The sequence below is a fragment of the Drosophila biarmipes genome, unplaced genomic scaffold, assembly GCF_025231255.1.
Source record: "Drosophila biarmipes strain raj3 unplaced genomic scaffold, RU_DBia_V1.1 ptg000016l, whole genome shotgun sequence".
NCBI classification, from domain to species: domain Eukaryota; kingdom Metazoa; phylum Arthropoda; class Insecta; order Diptera; family Drosophilidae; genus Drosophila; species Drosophila biarmipes.
In genome coordinates this window covers 812,501-836,356 of record NW_026114534.1, presented here as the reverse complement: position 1 = coordinate 836,356, position 23,856 = coordinate 812,501, and the positions used below count along the sequence as shown (strand labels likewise).

Sequence of the window (23,856 nt, the reverse complement as noted above, 5' to 3'; positions counted from 1 at the left end):
TGACTACCTGGATACGGTTCTGCTGCTAGCCAGCAGGACACCGACAATCCTCGGACTTGATGCGAATGCGGTTTCCCCGATGTGGTTCAGCAAAACTCCAGCTAACTCTGGAGACCGTCTGAATCGCGAACGGGGACAGCACATGGACGAGTGGATCATCGCAAGCGGTGTCTGTGTGCTTAATACGGCCAGCCAGGTGTTCACGTTCGATAATCACCGCTCCAGAAGTGATATCGACGTGACCTTCACCAACGAAGCAGCGCGTGTGTGGGCAACATACGAATGGAGAGTTGACTTCTGGGAGCTGAGTGACCACAACATCATCACTGTTGAGGTTACTCCAGATCCAAGCAGTACCGTTGAGAGCCTAGCTCCGGTACCGCAATGGAGGCTCTCCAATGCAAGTTGGCGAAGATTCAGAGTAGAACTAAGGGATGTAGCTGAATGTCTCGAGGAACTGGAGGAATCGCCGTTGGATGATCATGTGTCAGCCCTTCGCTCCATCGTACACGAAGTGTGCGACAGGGTAATAGGGCGCAGGATACCTGCAGCAAGGGGAAACGTAATATGGTGGAATCCTGAACTGAGTACCAAGCGCCAAGAGGTCAGGAGACTGAGGCGCAGGCTGCAGGCAGCTCGTCGGAGTGGCACCGGCGATGTTGAGCGACTTGCCGCTGGATTAAGGCTTGCCTCAGGCCAGTATAAGAAGCTTATCCTGATGACAAAGGAACAAAACTGGCGGGACTTCGTGGGACGGCACAAGGATGATCCATGGGGGCACGCCTACCGAATATGCCGAGGCCGGAAAAAGACAACCGATCTTGGATGTCTTAGGTCGAACGGCGCGCTACTTACGACATGGCACGACTGCGCAGATATACTCCTCCGCAACTTCTTCCCTGTTGCAGAATCCACAGTGCGTGAGGGTATAACTCCTGCTGCTCCACCGACCCTCGAAGCCTTCGAGGTGGCAACCAGCGTCGCGAAGCTGAGAAGCCGGCGATCGCCGGGAATGGACGGCATCACGGGTGGGATCGTCAAGGAGGTATGGCGTGCTATCCCTCAGCACCTGACGAAGTTGTACTCTCGATGCCTCTCGGAAGGATATTTTCCTGCCGAGTGGAAACACCCGAGAGTGATACCGCTGGTAAAGGGGCCAGATAAGGACAGGAGCGATCCTGCCTCTTATCGTGGCATATGCCTTTTGCCAGTGTTCGGAAAGGTGCTGGAAGGGATCATGGTGAATCGACTGAAGGATGTGCTACCGGATGGCTGCAGATGGCAATTTGGATTTCGGCCTGGACGCTGCGTTGAGGATGCGTGGATGCACGCTAAAAACACCGTTTCCACCAGCCGCGAGAGGAGGGTGCTGGGAATCTTTGTTGATTTCAAGGGTGCCTTCGACAATGTTGAGTGGAACGCGGTGCTGGATCGGCTTATCGACGTCGGCTGTCGAGAGATAGACTTGTGGAAAAGTTATTTCTCCGGTCGAAGTGCCAGTATCATCAGCAGTTACGAAGCGGCCACAGTGTCGGTTACACGGGGCTGCCCGCAAGGGTCCGTCAGTGGTCCATTTATTTGGAACCTACTGATGGATGTGCTGCTTCAGCGCCTGGAGCCACATTGTGCTCTGAACGCGTTTGCAGATGACTTGCTACTTTTCGTCGATGGGAATTCCCGTGCCGATCTGGAGCGAAAGGGCGAGCAGTTGATGGACATCGTGGGAGCCTGGGGAGCTGAGGTTGGAGTGAGTGTGTCAACCAGCAAGACGGCAATCATGTTGCTGAAAGGGAATCTTTCAGACACTAGGAGACCGACCGTACGGTTTGCTGGAGCAAGCCTGCCATACGTCACCAAATGCCGGTACCTTGGCATCTTAGTCGGCGAGCGGATGAGCTTTCTCCCGCATATCTCTGCTCTCAGAGATCGGCTGGCTGGAGTTGCCGGAGGGCTAGCACGGGTGCTCCGAGTCGATTGGGGGCTCAGCTCCCGTGCTAAGAGGACGATATACAGCGGACTCATGGTCCCCTGTGCACTCTTCGGTGCCTCGGTCTGGTACAAGGCGGCGAGCAAGGGCAAGTCCTTAAGACTCCTCACCTCGTGCCAGAGGACCATCCTATTAGGATGCCTACCGGTATGCCGCACAGTGTCCACGGTGGCACTGCAGGTGCTTGCTGGTGCTCCTCCAATGGATTTAGATGCTCACAGGATGGCAGTGAAGTTTAAGCTCAGAAAGCACGTTCCCCTGGACGAGAGCGACTGGCTCTATGGACAGGACTTGTCTGTGTTGGACTGGAAATCCAAGATGGCTCTGCTAGACGAATGTCTGCTAAATGAGTGGCAACTCAGATGGGACCAAGCGGCTCACGGTTTTGTGACTCGCCAGTTTTTCCCAGAGGCAGCGTTCGTCTACAAGAGGAAGGACTTTGTCTTCACCTTAAGAGCCGGATTCTTGCTGACAGGACACGGGTCGTTCAACGCTTTCCTCCATGGTAGAACCCTCAGCACCACAACCGCATGCTCATGTGGAGAGGAGAGTGAGGACTGGCTTCACGTACTATGTGAGTGCCGCCTCTATAGCGATTTGCGTGACTTGGATGCCCTTGGCATTGTTCGAGTCCAAGAACGATGGAACGTCGCAGGAGTAGTCGAGACCCCAGAACGGATGCGTCTCCTAGGAGCTTTTGCTGATGCAGCCTTCTCGAGGCGTAGGATGGAAGCGACGAGGGATGAACCGCAGGCGCCGGGACAATAGTCCCAAAACCCCCTTGCCGTGTGGCAACGGCGAAGAATACTGCCACAGCTTGTCATTGCTTGTCGTAGGAGGCGACTAATATGACATGGTTGCCCCATCCGAGCTTGTCGGAGCTGAAGGGGTGAGGCCCACCGAGCCTGAAATTTCGGTGCCACGGGTTGAGTGGTTCTCCAAGGCTACTCATTGAGGTCGGCCCCCTAGTGGGAGTTTCGTGGTGGCTGTGGTTGACACCTATATCGCGGGTAGAGTCCCCGGGCTCGACGTGGATGTTGCGTTAATACAACTCGGGTGCTGCGACCCAAAGAACAGTAGAGATTTTAGATAGATCTCGCCCCTATGCATGGGGGAGTGCTTGCCCGACAAGCAAGTACTTAAATTGCTACTGGGGTGGTTGCTATGTACATAGCTATAGCTTCTAGTCCAGGGCGTTGGTTTGGCGCTTAACCCAGACCCTTGCATTATATACTCCCTTGTGGGTATATTAGAATGCCGTGGCTGTAATCCCTTCAGTGCGGAACACGTCACGTTAAATAAGTTCGGAGGGATCCGAGACACACCTGTCCCTATCTACTATCTAGCGAAACCACAGCCAAGGGAACGGGCTTGGAATAATTAGCGGGGAAAGAAGACCCTTTTGAGCTTGACTCTAATCTGGCAGTGTAAGGAGACATAAGAGGTGTAGAATAAGTGGGAGATATTAGACCTCGGTTTGGTATCGCCAATGAAATACCACTACTCTTATTGTTTCCTTACTTACTTGATTAAATGGAACGTGTATCATTTCCTAGCCATTATACGGATATATTTATTATATCTTATGGTATTGGGTTTTAATGCAAGCTTCTTGATCAAAGTATCACGAGTTTGTTATATAATCGCAAACAAATTCTTTAATAAAACGGTGCATTTATGTATTTTTGATTTGAAAATTTGGTATAACTCCAATTACTCAGGTATGATCCAATTCAAGGACATTGCCAGGTAGGGAGTTTGACTGGGGCGGTACATCTCTCAAATAATAACGGAGGTGTCCCAAGGCCAGCTCAGTGCGGACAGAAACCACACATAGAGCAAAAGGGCAAATGCTGACTTGATCTCGGTGTTCAGTACACACAGGGACAGCAAAAGCTCGGCCTATCGATCCTTTTGGTTTAAAGAGTTTTTAACAAGAGGTGTCAGAAAAGTTACCATAGGGATAACTGGCTTGTGGCGGCCAAGCGTTCATAGCGACGTCGCTTTTTGATTCTTCGATGTCGGCTCTTCCTATCATTGTGAAGCAAAATTCACCAAGCGTTGGATTGTTCACCCATGCAAGGGAACGTGAGCTGGGTTTAGACCGTCGTGAGACAGGTTAGTTTTACCCTACTAATGACAAAACGTTGTTGCGACAGCATTCCTGCGTAGTACGAGAGGAACCGCAGGTACGGACCAATGGCACAATACTTGTTCGAGCGAACAGTGGTATGACGCTACGTCCGTTGGATTATGCCTGAACGCCTCTAAGGTCGTATCCGTGCTGGACTGCAATGATAAATAAGGGGCAATTTGCATTGTATGGCTTCTAAACCATTTAAAGTTTATAATTTACTTTTTAAACGACAATGGATGTGATGCCAATGTAATTTGTAACATAGTAAATTGGGAGGATCTTTGATCACCTGATGCCGCGCTAGTTACATATAAAAGCATTATTTAATACAATGACAAAGCCTAGAATCAATTGTAAACGACTTTTGTAACAGGCAAGGTGTTGTAAGTGGTTGAGCAGCTGCCATACTGCGATCCACTGAAGCTTATCCTTTGCTTGATGATTCGATAATAAAATTGCATAATTTATTTGTTGTGTTGAACTTCTTATATAAAGTTCAACCAACAATCTATTTGTATGCATTGATTGTTTGCTTGGCTTTGTGGCGAATTTTTAATCCTTTATATATTACATTCCTAAGGTCTAGATTTTCAAGTAAGAGACCAATTTGATTAACATATCAATATAAGTACAACTCGACCATCTAATAATAACAATATGAATCGTCATCTTATTAGTGACGCGAAGATTGGCAAACATATAATATAAAAATATTCCTAAGGTCTAGATTTTCAAGTAAGAGACCAATTTGATTAACATATCAATATAAGTACAACTCGACCATCTAATAATAACAATATGAATCGTCATCTTATTAGTGACGCGAAGATTGGCAAACATATAATATAAAAATATTCCTAAGGTCTAGATTTTCAAGTAAGAGACCAATTTGATTAACATATCAATATAAGTACAACTCGACCATCTAATAATAACAATATGAATCGTCATCTTATTAGTGATGCGAAGATTGGCAAACATATAATATAAAAATATTCCTAAGGTCTAGATTTTCAAGTAAGAGACCAATTTGATTAACATATCAATATAAGTACAACTCGACCATCTAATAATAATATGAATCGTCATCTTATTAGTGACGCGAAGATTGGCAAACATATAATATAAAAATATTCCTAAGGTCTAGATTTTCAAGTAAGAGACCAATTTGATTAACATATCAATATAAGTACAACTCGACCGTCTAATAATAACAATATGAATCGTCATCTTATTAGTGACGCGAAGATTGGCAAACATATAATATAAAAATATTCCTAAGGTCTAGATTTTCAAGTAAGAGACCAATTTGATTAACATATCAATATAAGTACAACTCGACCATCTAATAATAACAATATGAATCGTCATCTTATTAGTGACGCGAAGATTGGCAAACATATAATATAAAAATATTCCTAAGGTCTAGATTTTCAAGTAAGAGACCAATTTGATTAAGATATCAATATAAGTACAACTCGACCATCTAATAATAACAATATGAATCGTCATCTTATTAGTGACGCGAAGATTGGCAAACATATAATATAAAAATATTCCTAAGGTCTAGATTTTCAAGTAAGAGACCAATTTGATTAACATATCAATATAAGTACAACTCGACCATCTAATAATAACAATATGAATCGTCATCTTATTACTGACGCGAAGATTGGCAAACATATAATATACAAATATTCCTAAGGTCTAGATTTTCAAGTAAGAGACCAATTTGATTAACATATCAATATAAGTACAACTCGACCATCTAATAATAACAATATGAATCGTCATCTTATTAGTGACGCGAAGATTGGCAAACATATAATATAAAAATATTCCTAAGGTCTAGATTTTCAAGTAAGAGACCAATTTGATTAACATATCAATATAAGTACAACTCGACCATCTAATAATAACAATATGAATCGTCATCTTTTTAGTGACGCGAAGATTGGCAAACATATAATATAAAAATATTCCTAAGGTCTAGAATCTTAAGCAATAGACCAATTCAACTAAGAGTTGACATATAAAAATATGTTCCTTTTAATGTTAGCAAAATTTTATCGTCACATACTGTTAGTGACGCGAACGTTTTTTTCTCCATGTTTATATGAATGTTTATTCAAAGGTAGAAAGGCAGGATCGTTATTTTATAAGTGAAGCGATAAAAAAATATTATGCAATAGGACATCTATTTATAAATATTTTTAAGTCTTAGAAATTCAAGTAAAGAGATTCAAGAAATTCATTCAACTTAGAGCGCACATATAATTAAAACTATTCCTGAGGTTTAGAAACCAAATTAAATAAAGAGGACATATAAACGTATGTGGTATTTTGATGGTAGTAAAAATGTATCGCGATATTATTAGTGACGCGACCAATTTTTATACTCTTTGCTCCATGTGCAAATATATCTAGTGTTTAGATAGTCAATTAAAAATGACAATTTTAACTAAAAGACTTAAAAAAGTGTTTGTCAAACTTATAATTTTGTCAATACTATATAAAACGCCAATCATATCCTTATAAAAGTAAATACGGTATATGGTTATAAATACAAAACCATATATAAATAAAAAAATGAAATCGTATGTATATGGCTTATAGGTATAATACCTATAAGGCATAATAATGTATAATATTAGCAAATATACATATAAAAGTGCATAAATTGTATAGATATGGCATAAAGAAGGCATTTATGAGAATAGCTAGTAGAATTTGCCCATACACTACTAGCGAAATGAGATATTTATACCTAGTGAGGGCGGCACTAGTACTATAAATTGTGGCAAAATAAATCTTATGCAAATGCATAGGATTTTGTCAATACCGTACAAAAAACTAAGTAAAACGTATGGATATTGAAAAATAAATGGATTATATTCATAAAATACGAATATTTCTTGCATTCTCTTGTTATACGAGAGAATATCATACGGAGCGGGCAGCCCCTAGTATAGTAAGCAGTCGAATGGGAGACAGCGTGTCCAAAAACACCTATAGGGAGGTGGTCGTTGGCGGACCTCTCCTCGTATTGGTCAAACTTATGATTTTGTCAATACTATATAAAACGCCAATCATATCCATATAAAAGTGAATACAGTATATGGATATGAATAAAAAACCATACATAAATAAAAAAAAAAATATGTATAAAAAATTATACATATATTTATATTAAGCAATCGTATGGATGTGGCTTATAGGTATAATACCTATAAGGCATAATAATGTATAATATAGCAAATATACATATAAAAGTGCATGAATTGTATAGATATGGCATATAAGTGACATATTTATGAGAATAGCTAGTAGAATTTCCCCATACACTACTAGCGAAATGAGATATTTATACCTAGTGAGGGCGGCACTAGTACTATAAATTGTGGCAAAATAAATCTTATGCAAATGCATAGGATTTTGTCAATACCGTACAAAAAACTAAGTAAAACGTATGGATATTGAAAAATAAATGGATTATATTCATAAAATACGAATATTTCTTGCATTCTCTTGTTATATGAGAGAATATCATACGGAGCGGGTAGCCCCTAGTATAGTAAGCAGTCGAATGGGAGACAGCGTGTCCAAAAACACCTATAGGGAGGTGGTCGTTGGCGGACCTCTCCTCGTATTGGTCAAACTTATGATTTTGTCAATACTATATAAAACGCCAATCATATCCATATAAAAGTGAATACAGTATATGGATATGAATAAAAAACCATACATAAATAAAAAAAAATATGTATAAAAAATTATACATATATTTATATTAAGCAATCGTATGGATGTGGCTTATAGGTATAATACCTATAAGGCATAATAATGTATAATATAGCAAATATACATATAAAAGTGCATGAATTGTATAGATATGGCATATAAGTGACATATTTATGAGAATAGCTAGTAGAATTTGCCCATACACTACTAGCGAAATGAGATATTTATACCTAGTGAGGGCGGCACTAGTACTATAAATTGTGGCAAAATAAATCTTATGCAAATGCATAGGATTTTGTCAATACCGTACAAAAAACTAAGTAAAACGTATGGATATTGAAAAATAAATGGATTATATTCATAAAATACGAATATTTCTTGCATTCTCTTGTTATATGAGAGAATATCATACGGAGCGGGTAGCCCCTAGTATAGTAAGCAGTCGAATGGGAGACAGCGTGTCCAAAAACACCTATAGGGAGGTGGTCGTTGGCGGACCTCTCCTCGTATTGGTCAAACTTATGATTTTGTCAATACTATATAAAACGCCAATCATATCCATATAAAATTGAATACAGTATATGGATATGAATAAAAAACCATACATAAATAAAAAAAAAATATGTATAAAAAATTATACATATATTTATATTAAGCAATCGTATGGATGTGGCTTATAGGTATAATACCTATAAGGCATAATAATGTATAATATAGCAAATATACATATAAAAGTGCATGAATTGTATAGATATGGCATATAAGTGACATTTTTATGAGAATAGCTAGTAGAATTTCCCCATACACTACTAGCGAAATGAGATATTTATACCTAGTGAGGGCGGCACTAGTACTATAAATTGTGGCAAAATAAATCTTATGCAAATGCATAGGATTTTGTCAATACCATACATAAACCGTATGGATATTGAGAAGTTAATAGATTACATCTATAATATGAGAAGTATTTTAGTATTCTTATTAAATAAGAGAATACTATAAGGGTGAGTGGCAAAGAGAATTGAATATACCCGAATGGGAGACAGCGTGTCCAAAAACTACTATAGGTGGTGTGGCAAATATGAGGAAGGCAATATATCCATATAATGAAAATAAAAGTGCGTTTTCTTATTATATAAGAGAACACTATATGGGTGAGTGGCAAAGTAAATTGAATATACCCGAATGGGAGACAGCGTGTCCAAAAACTACTATAGGTGGTGTGGCAAATATGAGGAAGGCAATATATCCATATAATGAAAATAAAAGTGCGTTTTCTTATTATATAAGAGAACACTATATGGGTGAGTGGCAAAGTAAATTGAATATACCCGAATGGGAGACAGCGTGTCCAAAAACTACTATAGGTGGTGTGGCAAATATGAGGAAGGCAATATATCCATATAATGAATATAAAAGTGCGTTGTCTTATTATATAAGAGAACACTATATGGGTGAGTGGCAAAGTAAATTGAATATACCCGAATGGGAGACAGCGTGTCCAAAAACTACTATAGGATGGTCAATGGGCCGGCCGTCTGCTATTGACATATGTCAGTAGAGAAGATATTATCCGTCAAATTTGTTTCTTTATTCATTTATTTGAATACGAGACTTGGCTCCGCGGTTAATATTTTAAGCCCAAAGGCCAAGTTTCTATTGTACATAGAATAACAAATTGTTTCCGAATTTTATCGCTAATTTTAGGAGGTAGGCTAACATGATTTATATTATATGTGTATTATTAAATAATAATAGTACATAAAAGTCTACCAAAGAAATATAAAAATGTAATTATGAATACATTTTCAATATTAATATCAACTTATATTGTTGATAATAAAAAATAGCTATTAAGAGAGTTATTTAAGAAATTATATAATATATAATAAAGAGTATATATATAAATAATATAAGTATATATTATTTAAGAAATAAATATAGTAGTAATAATTATATATATACACTCGGTTCTATTTTATATATTACCAGAGACTTATATGGATATATATAGATAAATTTTAAATTTATCGTCAAAATACAAATGATTAACTCAATATCTTATATTGGTTAAACAAAAATTGTACATGTGTGGATACAATATATTATGTATGTCAAACAAAAATGATATTTTAGAATGAAATGTGCATATATAAAGAAAATATATGAAAAATAAATATTGTGTTTATAAAGAATATGATTCTTTTTGACATCAATAAAAACTTGTTATTATTAGTGGCGAAACAAGTATAAATTGGAAAACAAACGTATACGAATGCTATATAAAAATGGCCGTATTCGATAGAAATAAAATCTATAACAACATATATATTGCTAATTTCTATTCAAAAAATATGAATGAAATATGAATAAAAACATTATTCTGGTTGATCCTGCCAGTAGTTATATGCTTGTCTCAAAGATTAAGCCATGCATGTCTAAGTACACACGAATTAAAAGTGAAACCGCAAAAGGCTCATTATATCAGTTATGGTTCCTTAGATCGTTAACAGTTACTTGGATAACTGTGGTAATTCTAGAGCTAATACATGCAATTAAAACATGAACCTTATGGAACATGTGCTTTTATTAGGCTAAAACCAAGCGATCGCAAGATCGTTATATTGGTTGAACTCTAGATAACATGCAGATCGTATGGTCTTGTACCGACGATAGATCTTTCAAATGTCTGCCCTATCAACTTTTGATGGTAGTATCTAGGACTACCATGGTTGCAACGGGTAACGGGGAATCAGGGTTCGATTCCGGAGAGGGAGCCTGAGAAACGGCTACCACATCTAAGGAAGGCAGCAGGCGCGTAAATTACCCACTCCCAGCTCGGGGAGGTAGTGACGAAAAATAACAATACAGGACTCATATCCGAGGCCCTGTAATTGGAATGAGTACACTTTAAATCCTTTAACAAGGACCAATTGGAGGGCAAGTCTGGTGCCAGCAGCCGCGGTAATTCCAGCTCCAATAGCGTATATTAAAGTTGTTGCGGTTAAAACGTTCGTAGTTGAACTTGTGCTTCATACGGGTAGTACAACTTACAATTGTGGTTAGTACTATACCTTTATGTATGTAAGCGTATTACCGGTGGAGTTCTTACATGTGCTTAGATACTTGTATTTTTTCATATGTTCCTCCTATTTAAAAACCTGCATTAGTGCTCTTAAACGAGTGTTATTGTGGGCCGGTACAATTACTTTGAACAAATTAGAGTGCTTAAAGCAGGCTTCAAATGCCTGAACATTCTGTGCATGGGATAATGAAATAAGACCTCTGTTCTGCTTTCATTGGTTTTCAGATCAAGAGGTAATGATTAATAGAAGCAGTTTGGGGGCATTAGTATTACGACGCGAGAGGTGAAATTCTTGGACCGTCGTAAGACTAACTTAAGCGAAAGCATTTGCCAAAGATGTTTTCATTAATCAAGAACGAAAGTTAGAGGTTCGAAGGCGATCAGATACCGCCCTAGTTCTAACCATAAACGATGCCAGCTAGCAATTGGGTGTAGCTACTTTTATGGCTCTCTCAGTCGCTTCCCGGGAAACCAAAGCTTTTGGGCTCCGGGGGAAGTATGGTTGCAAAGCTGAAACTTAAAGGAATTGACGGAAGGGCACCACCAGGAGTGGAGCCTGCGGCTTAATTTGACTCAACACGGGAAAACTTACCAGGTCCGAACATAAGTGTGTAAGACAGATTGATAGCTCTTTCTCGAATCTATGGGTGGTGGTGCATGGCCGTTCTTAGTTCGTGGAGTGATTTGTCTGGTTAATTCCGATAACGAACGAGACTCAAATATATTAAATAGATATCTTCAGGATTATGGTGTTGAAGCTTATATAGCCTTCATTCATGGTGGCAGTAAAATGTTTATTGTGTTTGAATGTGTTTATATAAGTGGAGCCGTACCTGTTGGTTTGTCCCATTATAAGGACACTAGCTTCTTAAATGGACAAATTGCGTCTAGCAATAATGAGATTGAGCAATAACAGGTCTGTGATGCCCTTAGATGTCCTGGGCTGCACGCGCGCTACAATGAAAGTATCAACGTGTATTTCCTAGACCGAGAGGTCCGGGTAAACCGCTGAACCACTTTCATGCTTGGGATTGTGAACTGAAACTGTTCACATGAACTTGGAATTCCCAGTAAGTGTGAGTCATTAACTCGCATTGATTACGTCCCTGCCCTTTGTACACACCGCCCGTCGCTACTACCGATTGAATTATTTAGTGAGGTCTCCGGACGTGATCACTGTGACGCCTTGCGTGTTACGGTTGTTTCGCAAAAGTTGACCGAACTTGATTATTTAGAGGAAGTAAAAGTCGTAACAAGGTTTCCGTAGGTGAACCTGCGGAAGGATCATTAATGTTTTAATATCCTTACCGTTAATAAAATATTTGTTTATATTATAATAAATACATTATAGTATTACAAATAAAATATGAATTGCCAAAATGTATATGAGATCTATTATAGATCAAATGAAATTTCGAACAAGCAAATCGAAATAATGCAAATATTAAAATTATATATTGTATTTAATACATATGAGAGAAATTAATAAGCAGCCAAAGCAAACAAATAAAAATTCGAACAAGCAAATCGAATTATTAAAATAATAATATTAAATTATTATTGTATATCCTTACCGTTAATAAAATATTTGTTTATATTATAATAAATACATTATAGTAATACAAATAAAATATGAATTGCCAAAATGTATATGATCTAATATAGATCAAATGAAATTTCGAACAAGCAAATCGAAATAATGCAAATATTAAAATTATATATTGTATTTAATACATATGAGAGAAATTAATAAGCAGCCAAAGCAAACAAATAAAAATTCGAACAAGCAAATCGAATTATTAAAATAATAATATTAAATTATTATTGTATATCCTTACCGTTAATAAAATATTTGTTTATATTATAATAAATACATTATAATAATACAAATAAAATATGAATTGCCAAAATGTATATGAGATCTAATATAGATCAAATAAAATTTCGAACAAGCAAATCGAAATAATGCAAATATTAAAATTATATATTGTATTTAATACATATGAGAGAAATAATAAGCAGCCAAAGCAAACAAATAAAAATTCGAACAAGCAAATCGAATTATTAAAATAATAATATTAAATTATTATTGTATATCCTTACCGTTAATAAAATATTTGTTTATATTATAATAAATACATTATAGTAATACAAATAAAATATGAATTGCCAAAATGTATATGATCTAATATAGATCAAATGAAATTTCGAACAAGCAAATCGAAATAATGCAAATATTAAAATTATATATTGTATTTAATACATATGAGAGAAATAATAAGCAGCCAAAACAAACAAATAAAAATTCGAACAAGCAAATCGAATTATTAAAATAATAATATTAAATTATTATTGTATATAAACACAATTAAAATACTGTGTGTATATGGACCATAATATACACGCGTTGCGATATGTATTGTTCATCTCAGTTATGCGCATACATTGGATAATGCAACAACCTAAAATGTACAATGTTGTACCTGGTTTTATACAGGTTAATGTTTTATATAAATTTCAATTTATATCGCTAAAAAAGTATTAATATATATATATATATATTTATTTACAATAAATGCAATTTAAAAAGAAATACTTTGATATATATTGGTTATATAAAACTAAGACATTTCGCAGCATTCGTTTTAGGTATAAAAATAAATTTATTGAAGGAATTGATATATGCCAGTAAAATGGTGTATTTTTAATTTCTTTCAATAAAAACATATTTGACAAAATTAAGAAACAAATTTATAAAACTCTAAGCGGTGGATCACTCGGCTCATGGGTCGATGAAGAACGCAGCAAACTGTGCGTCATCGTGTGAACTGCAGGACACATGAACATCGACATTTTGAACGCATATCGCAGTCCATGCTGTTATGTACTTTAATTAATTTTATAGTGCTGCTTGGACTACATATGGTTGAGGGTTGTAAGACTATGCTAATTAAGTTGCTTATACAAATTTTATAATGAAATTTTATAAGCATATGGTATATTATTGGATAATAATAATTTAATTATTTTATTCATAATATTAAAAAATATATGAAAAACATTATCTCACATTAGTAAATAATTTGAATGTGAAAAACGAAGAGAAATATTTTCTTTTTCAATCAAATGATACTGAGAAATGTCTAGCATAAAAATTTATCTAGAATTGTCTCTTATTAATGATTAGAAAATAGAAAACCGTTGACAATATTATTGTTCTTCGTTGATTCGTTAAATCAAACAAATGCCATTTATATACAGATATTATTAATATAACGAATTTAATAAAATGTTTTATCATTATATATAAAGAATTAATTGCATATAAAAGTTATACACAACCTCAACTCATATGGGACTACCCCCTGAATTTAAGCATATTAATTAGGGGAGGAAAAGAAACTAACAAGGATTTTCTTAGTAGCGGCGAGCGAAAAGAAATCAGTTCAGCACTAAGTCACTTTGTCTATATGGCAAATGTGAGATGCAGTGTATGGAGCGTCAATATTCTAGTATGAGAAATTAACGATTTAAGTCCTTCTTAAATGAGGCCATTTACCCATAGAGGGTGCCAGGCCCGTATAACGTTAATGATTACTAGATGATGTTTCCAAAGAGTCGTGTTGCTTGATAGTGCAGCACTAAGTGGGTGGTAAACTCCATCTAAAACTAAATATAACCATGAGACCGATAGTAAACAAGTACCGTGAGGGAAAGTTGAAAAGAACTCTGAATAGAGAGTTAAACAGTACGTGAAACTGCTTAGAGGTTAAGCCCGATGAACCTGAATATCCGTTATGGAAAATTCATCATTAGAATTGTAATATTTAAACAATATTATGATAATAGTGTGCATTTTTTCCATATAAGGACATTGTAATCTATTAGCATACCAAATTTATCATAAAATATAACTTATAGTTTATTCAAATTAATTTGCTTGCATTTTAACACAGAATAAATGTTATTAATTTGATAAAGTGCTGATAGATTTATATGAATACAGTGCGTTAATTTTTCGGAATTATATAATGGCATAATTATCATTGATTTTTGTGTTTATTATATGCACTTGTAGGATTAACAATGCGAAAGATTCAGGATACCTTCGGGACCCGTCTTGAAACACGGACCAAGGAGTCTAACATATGTGCAAGTTATTGGGATATAAACCTAATAGCGTAATTAACTTGACTAATAATGGGATTAGTTTTTTAACTATTTATAGCTAATTAACACAATCCCGGGGCGTTCTATATAGTTATGTATAATGATATTTATATTATTTATGCCTCTAACTGGAACGTACCTTGAGCATATATGCTGTGACCCGAAAGATGGTGAACTATACTTGATCAGGTTGAAGTCAGGGGAAACCCTGATGGAAGACCGAAACAGTTCTGACGTGCAAATCGATTGTCAGAATTGAGTATAGGGGCGAAAGACCAATCGAACCATCTAGTAGCTGGTTCCTTCCGAAGTTTCCCTCAGGATAGCTGGTGCATTTTAATATTATATAAAATAATCTTATCTGGTAAAGCGAATGATTAGAGGCCTTAGGGTCGAAACGATCTTAACCTATTCTCAAACTTTAAATGGGTAAGAACCTTAACTTTCTTGATATGAAGTTCAAGGTTATGATATAATGTGCCCAGTGGGCCACTTTTGGTAAGCAGAACTGGCGCTGTGGGATGAACCAAACGTAATGTTACGGTGCCCAAATTAACAACTCATGCAGATACCATGAAAGGCGTTGGTTGCTTGTAACAGCAGGACGGTGATCATGGAAGTCGAAATCCGCTAAGGAGTGTGTAACAACTCACCTGCCGAAGCAACTAGCCCTTAAAATGGATGGCGCTTAAGTTGTATACCTATACATTACCGCTAAAGTAGATGATTTTATTACTTGTAATATAAATTTTGAAACTTTAGTGAGTAGGAAGGTACAATGGTATGCGTAGAAGTGTTTGGCGTAAGCCTGCATGGAGCTGCCATTGGTACAGATCTTGGTGGTAGTAGCAAATAATCGAATGAGACCTTGGAGGACTGAAGTGGAGAAGGGTTTCGTGTGAACAGTGGTTGATCACGAGTTAGTCGGTCCTAAGTTCAAGGCGAAAGCCGAAAATTTTCAAGTAAAATACAAATGCCAAACAAATATATATATTATATAAAATCTAGCTAAATTAATATACTTGAATAATTTTGAACGAAAGGGAATACGGTTCCAATTCCGTAACCTGTTGAGTATCCGTTTGTTATTAAATATGGGCCTCGTGCTCATCCTGGCAACAGGAACGACCATAAAGAAGCCGTCGAGAGATATCGGAAGAGTTTTCTTTTCTGTTTTATAGCCGTACTACCATGGAAGTCTTTCGCAGAGAGATATGGTAGATGGGCTAGAAGAGCATGACATATACTGTTGTGTCGATATTTTCTCCTCGGACCTTGAAAATTTATGGTGGGGACACGCAAACTTCTCAACAGGCCGTACCAATATCCGCAGCTGGTCTCCAAGGTGAAGAGTCTCTAGTCGATAGAATAATGTAGGTAAGGGAAGTCGGCAAATTAGATCCGTAACTTCGGGATAAGGATTGGCTCTGAAGATTGAGATAGTCGGGCTTGATTGGGAAACAATAACATGGTTTATGTGCTCGTTCTGGGTAAATAGAGTTTCTAGCATTTATGTTAGTTACTTGTTCCCCGGATAGTTTAGTTACGTAGCCAATTGTGGAACTTTCTTGCTAAAATTTTTAAGAATACTAATTGGGTTAAACCAATTAGTTCTTATTAATTATAACGATTATCAATTAACAATCAATTCAGAACTGGCACGGACTTGGGGAATCCGACTGTCTAATTAAAACAAAGCATTGTGATGGCCCTAGCGGGTGTTGACACAATGTGATTTCTGCCCAGTGCTCTGAATGTCAAAGTGAAGAAATTCAAGTAAGCGCGGGTCAACGGCGGGAGTAACTATGACTCTCTTAAGGTAGCCAAATGCCTCGTCATCTAATTAGTGACGCGCATGAATGGATTAACGAGACTCTTAGTCCTCATCCCTGCCGTGTGGTAGCAGCGAAGAATACTGCCACAGTCTGTCATTGCTTGTCGTAGGAGGCGACTAATATGACATGGTTGCCCCATCCGAGCTTGTCGGAGCTGAAGGGGTGAGGCCCACCGAGCCTGTAATTTTCGGTACCACGGGTTGAGCAGTTATCCAAGGCTGCTCATTGAGGTCGGCCCCCTTGTGGGAGTTTCGTGGTGGCTGTGGTTGACACCTATATCGCGGGTAGAGTCCCCGGGCTCGACGTGGATGTTTCGTTTATACAACTCGGGTGCTGCGACCCAAAGAACAGTAGAGATTTTAGATAGATCTCGCCCCAACGCAAGGGGAAGTGCTTGCCCGACAAGCAAGTACTTAAATTGCTACTGGGGTGGTTGCTATGTACATAGCTATAGCTTCTAGTCCGGGGCGTTGGTCTGGCGCTTAACCTAGACCCGCTGCACTATATGCTCCAAAGTGGGCATATGTGAGTGCCGTGGTTGTAATCCCTTTAGTGTGGAACACGCCACGTTAAATAAGTTCGGAGGGATCCGATTCCCACTGTCCCTATCTACTATCTAGCGAAACCACAGCCAAGGGAACGGGCTTGGAATAATTAGCGGGGAAAGAAGACCCTTTTGAGCTTGACTCTAATCTGGCAGTGTAAAGAGACATAAGAGGTGTAGAATAAGTGGGAGATATTAGACCTCGGTTTGGTATCGCCAATGAAATACCACTACTCTTATTGTTTCCTTACTTACTTGATTAAATGGAACGTGTATCATTTCCTAGCCATTATACGGATATATTTATTATATCTTATGGTATTGGGTTTTGATGCAAGCTTCTTGATCAAAGTATCACGAGTTTGTTATATAATCGCAAACAAATTCTTTAATAAATCGGTGCATTTATGTATTTTTGATTTGAAAATTTGGTATAACTCCAATTACTCAGGTATGATCCAATTCAAGGACATTGCCAGGTAGGGAGTTTGACTGGGGCGGTACATCTCTCAAATAATAACGGAGGTGTCCCAAGGCCAGCTCAGTGCGGACAGAAACCACACATACAGCAAAAGGGCAAATGCTGACTTGATCTCGGTGTTCAGTACACACAGGGACAGCAAAAGCTCGGCCTATCGATCCTTTTGGTTTAAAGAGTTTTTAACAAGAGGTGTCAGAAAAGTTACCATAGGGATAACTGGCTTGTGGCGGCCAAGCGTTCATAGCGACGTCGCTTTTTGATCCTTCGATGTCGGCTCTTCCTATCATTGTGAAGCAAAATTCACCAAGCGTTGGATTGTTCACCCATGCAAGGGAACGTGAGCTGGGTTTAGACCGTCGTGAGACAGGTTAGTTTTACCCTACTAATGACAAAACGTTGTTGCGACAGCATTCCTGCGTAGTACGAGAGGAACCGCAGGTACGGACCAATGGCACAATACTTGTTCGAGCGAACAGTGGTATGACGCTACGTCCGTTGGATTATGCCTGAACGCCTCTAAGGTCGTATCCGTGCTGGACTGCAATGATAAATAAGGGGCAATTTGCATTGTATGGCTTCTAAACCATTTAAAGTTTATAATTTACTTTTTAAACGACAATGGATGTGATGCCAATGTAATTTGTAACATAGTAAATTGGGAGGATCTTTGATCACCTGATGCCGCGCTAGTTACATATAAAAGCATTATTTAATACAATGACAAAGCCTAGAATCAATTGTAAACGACTTTTGTAACAGGCAAGGTGTTGTAAGTGGTTGAGCAGCTGCCATACTGCGATCCACTGAAGCTTATCCTTTGCTTGATGATTCGATAATAAAATTGCATAATTTATTTGTTGTGTTGAACTTCTTATATAAAGTTCAACCAACAATCTATTTGTATGCATTGATTGTTTGCTTGGCTTTGTGGCGAATTTTTAATCCTTTATATATTACATTCCTAAGGTCTAGATTTTCAAGTAAGAGACCAATTTGATTAACATATCAATATAAGTACAACTCGACCATCTAATAATAACAATATGAATCGTCATCTTATTAGTGACGCGAAGATTAGCAAACATATAATATAAAAATATTCCTAAGGTCTAGATTTTCAAGTAAGAGACCAATTTGATTAACATATCAATATAAGTACAACTCGACCATCTAATAATAACAATATGAATCGTCATCTTATTAGTGACGCGAAGATTGGCAAACATATAATATAAAAATATTCCTAAGGTCTAGATTTTCAAGTAAGAGACCAATTTGATTAACATATCAATATAAGTACAACTCGACCATCTAATAATAACAATATGAATCGTCATCTTATTAGTGACGCGAAGATTGGCAAACATATAATATAAAAATATTCCTAAGGTCTAGATTTTCAAGTAAGAGACCAATTTGATTAACATATCAATATAAGTACAACTCGACCATCTAATAATAATATGAATCGTCATCTTATTAGTGACGCGAAGATTGGCAAACATATAATATAAAAATATTCCTAAGGTCTAGATTTTCAAGTAAGAGACCAATTTGATTAACATATCAATATAAGTACAACTCGACCGTCTAATAATAACAATATGAATCGTCATCTTATTAGTGACGCGAAGATTGGCAAACATATAATATAAAAATATTCCTAAGGTCTAGATTTTCAAGTAAGAGACCAATTTGATTAACATATCAATATAAGTACAACTCGACCATCTAATAATAACAATATGAATCGTCATCTTATTAGTGACGCGAAGATTGGCAAACATATAATATAAAAATATTCCTAAGGTCTAGATTTTCAAGTAAGAGACCAATTTGATTAACATATCAATATAAGTACAACTCGACCATCTAATAATAACAATATGAATCGTCATCTTATTAGTGACGCGAAGATTAGCAAACATATAATATAAAAATATTCCTAAGGTCTAGATTTTCAAGTAAGAGACCAATTTGATTAACATATCAATATAAGTACAACTCGACCATCTAATAATAACAATATGAATCGTCATCTTATTAGTGACGCGAAGATTGGCAAACATATAATAAAAAAATATTCCTAAGGTCTAGATTTTCAAGTAAGAGACCAATTTGATTAACATATCAATATAAGTACAACTCGACCATCTAATAATAACAATATGAATCGTCATCTTATTAGTGACGCGAAGATTGGCAAACATATAATATAAAAATATTCCTAAGGTCTAGATTTTCAAGTAAGAGACCAATTTGATTAACATATCAATATAAGTACAACTCGACCATCTAATAATAATATGAATCGTCATCTTATTAGTGACGCGAAGATTGGCAAACATATAATATAAAAATATTCCTAAGGTCTAGATTTTCAAGTAAGAGACCAATTTGATTAACATATCAATATAAGTACAACTCGACCGTCTAATAATAACAATATGAATCGTCATCTTATTAGTGACGCGAAGATTGGCAAACATATAATATAAAAATATTCCTAAGGTCTAGATTTTCAAGTAAGAGACCAATTTGATTAACATATCAATATAAGTACAACTCGACCATCTAATAATAACAATATGAATCGTCATCTTATTAGTGACGCGAAGATTGGCAAACATATAATATAAAAATATTCCTAAGGTCTAGATTTTCAAGTAAGAGACCAATTTGATTAACATATCAATATAAGTACAACTCGACCATCTAATAATAACAATATGAATCGTCATCTTATTAGTGACGCGAAGATTGGCAAACATATAATATAAAAATATTCCTAAGGTCTAGATTTTCAAGTAAGAGACCAATTTGATTAACATATCAATATAAGTACAACTCGACCATCTAATAATAACAATATGAATCGTCATCTTATTAGTGACGCGAAGATTGGCAAACATATAATATAAAAATATTCCTAAGGTCTAGATTTTCAAGTAAGAGACCAATTTGATTAACATATCAATATAAGTACAACTCGACCATCTAATAATAACAATATGAATCGTCATCTTATTACTGACGCGAAGATTGGCAAACTTATAATATACAAATATTCCTAAGGTCTAGATTTTCAAGTAAGAGACCAATTTGATTAACATATCAATATAAGTACAACTCGACCATCTAATAATAACAATATGAATCGTCATCTTATTAGTGACGCGAAGATTGGCAAACATATAATATAAAAATATTCCTAAGGTCTAGATTTTCAAGTAAGAGACCAATTTGATTAACATATCAATATAAGTACAACTCGACCATCTAATAATAACAATATGAATCGTCATCTTTTTAGTGACGCGAAGATTGGCAAACATATAATATAAAAATATATATCTTAAGCAATAGACCAATTCAACTAAGAGTTGACATATAAAAATATGTTCCTTTTAATGTTAGCAAAATTTTATCGTCACATACTGTTAGTGACGCGAACGTTTTTTTCTCCATGTTTATATGAATGTTTATTCAAAGGTAGAAAGGCAGGATCGTTATTTTATAAGTGAAGCGATAAAAAAATATTATGCAATAGGACATCTATTTATAAATATTTTTAAGTCTTAGAAATTCAAGTAAAGAGATTCAAGAAATTCATTCAACTTAGAGCGCACATATAATTAAAACTATTCCTGAGGTTTAGAAACCAAATTAAATAAAGAGGACATATAAACGTATGTGGTATTTTGATGGTAGTAAAAATGTATCGCGATATTATTAGTGACGCGACCAATTTTTATACTCTTTTCTCCATGTGCAAATATATCTAGTGTTTAGATAGTCAATTAAAAATGACAATTTTAACTAAAAGACTTAAAAAAGTGTTTGTCAAACTTATAATTTTGTCAATACTATATAAAACGCCAATCATATCCTTATAAAAGTAAATACGGTATATGGTTATAAATACAAAACCATATATAAATAAAAAAATGAAATCGTATGTATATGGCTTATAGGTATAATACCTATAAGGCATAATAATGTATAATATTAGCAAATATACATATAAAAGTGCATAAATTGTATAGATATGGCATAAAGAAGGCATTTATGAGAATAGCTAGTAGAATTTCCCCATACACTACTAGCGAAATGAGATATTTATACCTAGTGAGGGCGGCACTAGTACTATAAATTGTGGCAAAATAAATCTTATGCAAATGCATAGGATTTTGTCAATACCGTACAAAAAACTAAGTAAAACGTATGGATATTGAAAAATAAATGGATTATATTCATAAAATACGAATATTTCTTGCATTCTCTTGTTATATGAGAGAATATCATACGGAGCGGGTAGCCCCTAGTATAGTAAGCAGTCGAATGGGAGACAGCGTGTCCAAAAACACCTATAGGGAGGTGGTCGTTGGCGGACCTCTCCTCGTATTGGTCAAACTTATGATTTTGTCAATACTATATAAAACGCCAATCATATCCATATAAAATTGAATACAGTATATGGATATGAATAAAAAACCATACATAAATAAAAAAAAAATATGTATAAAAAATTATACATATATTTATATTAAGCAATCGTATGGATGTGGCTTATAGGTATAATACCTATAAGGCATAATAATGTATAATATAGCAAATATACATATAAAAGTGCATGAATTGTATAGATATGGCATATAAGTGACATATTTATGAGAATAGCTAGTAGAATTTCCCCATACACTACTAGCGAAATGAGATATTTATACCCAGTGAGGGCGGCACTAGTACTATAAATTGTGGCAAAATAAATCTTATGCAAATGCATAGGATTTTGTCAATACCGTACAAAAAACTAAGTAAAACGTATGGATATTGAAAAATAAATGGATTATATTCATAAAATACGAATATTTCTTGCATTCTCTTGTTATATGAGAGAATATCATACGGAGCGGGTAGCCCCTAGTATAGTAAGCAGTCGAATGGGAGACAGCGTGTCCAAAAACACCTATAGGGAGGTGGTCGTTGGCGGACCTCTCCTCGTATTGGTCAAACTTATGATTTTGTCAATACTATATAAAACGCCAATCATATCCATATAAAAGTGAATACAGTATATGGATATGAATAAAAAACCATACATAAATAAAAAAAAAATATGTATAAAAAATTATACATATATTTATATTAAGCAATCGTATGGATGTGGCTTATAGGTATAATACCTATAAGGCATAATAATGTATAATATAGCAAATATACATATAAAAGTGCATGAATTGTATAGATATGGCATATAAGTGACATATTTATGAGAATAGCTAGTAGAATTTGCCCATACACTACTAGCGAAATGAGATATTTATACCTAGTGAGGGCGGCACTAGTACTATAAATTGTGGCAAAATAAATCTTATGCAAATGCATAGGATTTTGTCAATACCATACATAAACCGTATGGATATTGAGAAGTTAATACATTACATCTATAATATGAGAAGTATTTTAGTATTCTTATTAAATAAGAGAATACTATAAGGGTGAGTGGCAAAGAGAATTGAATATACCCGAATGGGAGACAGCGTGTCCAAAAACTACTATAGGTGGTGTGGCAAATATGAGGAAGGCAATATATCCATATAATGAAAATAAAAGTGCGTTTTCTTATTATATAAGAGAACACTATATGGGTGAGTGGCAAAGTAAATTGAATATACCCGAATGGGAGACAGCGTGTCCAAAAACTACTATAGGTGGTGTGGCAAATATGAGGAAGGCAATATAACCATATAATGAAAATAAAAGTGCGTTTTCTTATTATATAAGAGAACACTATATGGGTAAGTGGCAAAGTAAATTGAATATACCCGAATGGGAGACAGCGTGTCCAAAAACTACTATAGGTGGTGTGGCAA

The 23,856-nt window shown here is 36.0% G+C and overlaps 2 non-coding genes and 1 pseudogene across 2 annotated transcripts; all 3 read left to right on the top strand.

Moving 5' to 3' along the window:
* The first annotated feature begins 10,245 nt into the window (after positions 1-10,245).
* On the top strand, positions 10,246-12,240 carry LOC122817957 (small subunit ribosomal RNA). The gene has a single exon (XR_006367499.2). It is a non-coding gene; the product is annotated as a small subunit ribosomal RNA (ribosomal RNA).
* A 1,467-nt stretch (positions 12,241-13,707) lies between these two features.
* Positions 13,708-13,886, top strand: LOC127012030 (5.8S ribosomal RNA). The gene has a single exon (XR_007765453.1). It is a non-coding gene; the product is annotated as a 5.8S ribosomal RNA (ribosomal RNA).
* Positions 13,887-14,288: 402 nt separating this feature from the next.
* Positions 14,289-18,813, top strand: LOC127011963 (large subunit ribosomal RNA; annotated as a pseudogene).
* Positions 18,814-23,856: the final 5,043 nt, after the last annotated feature.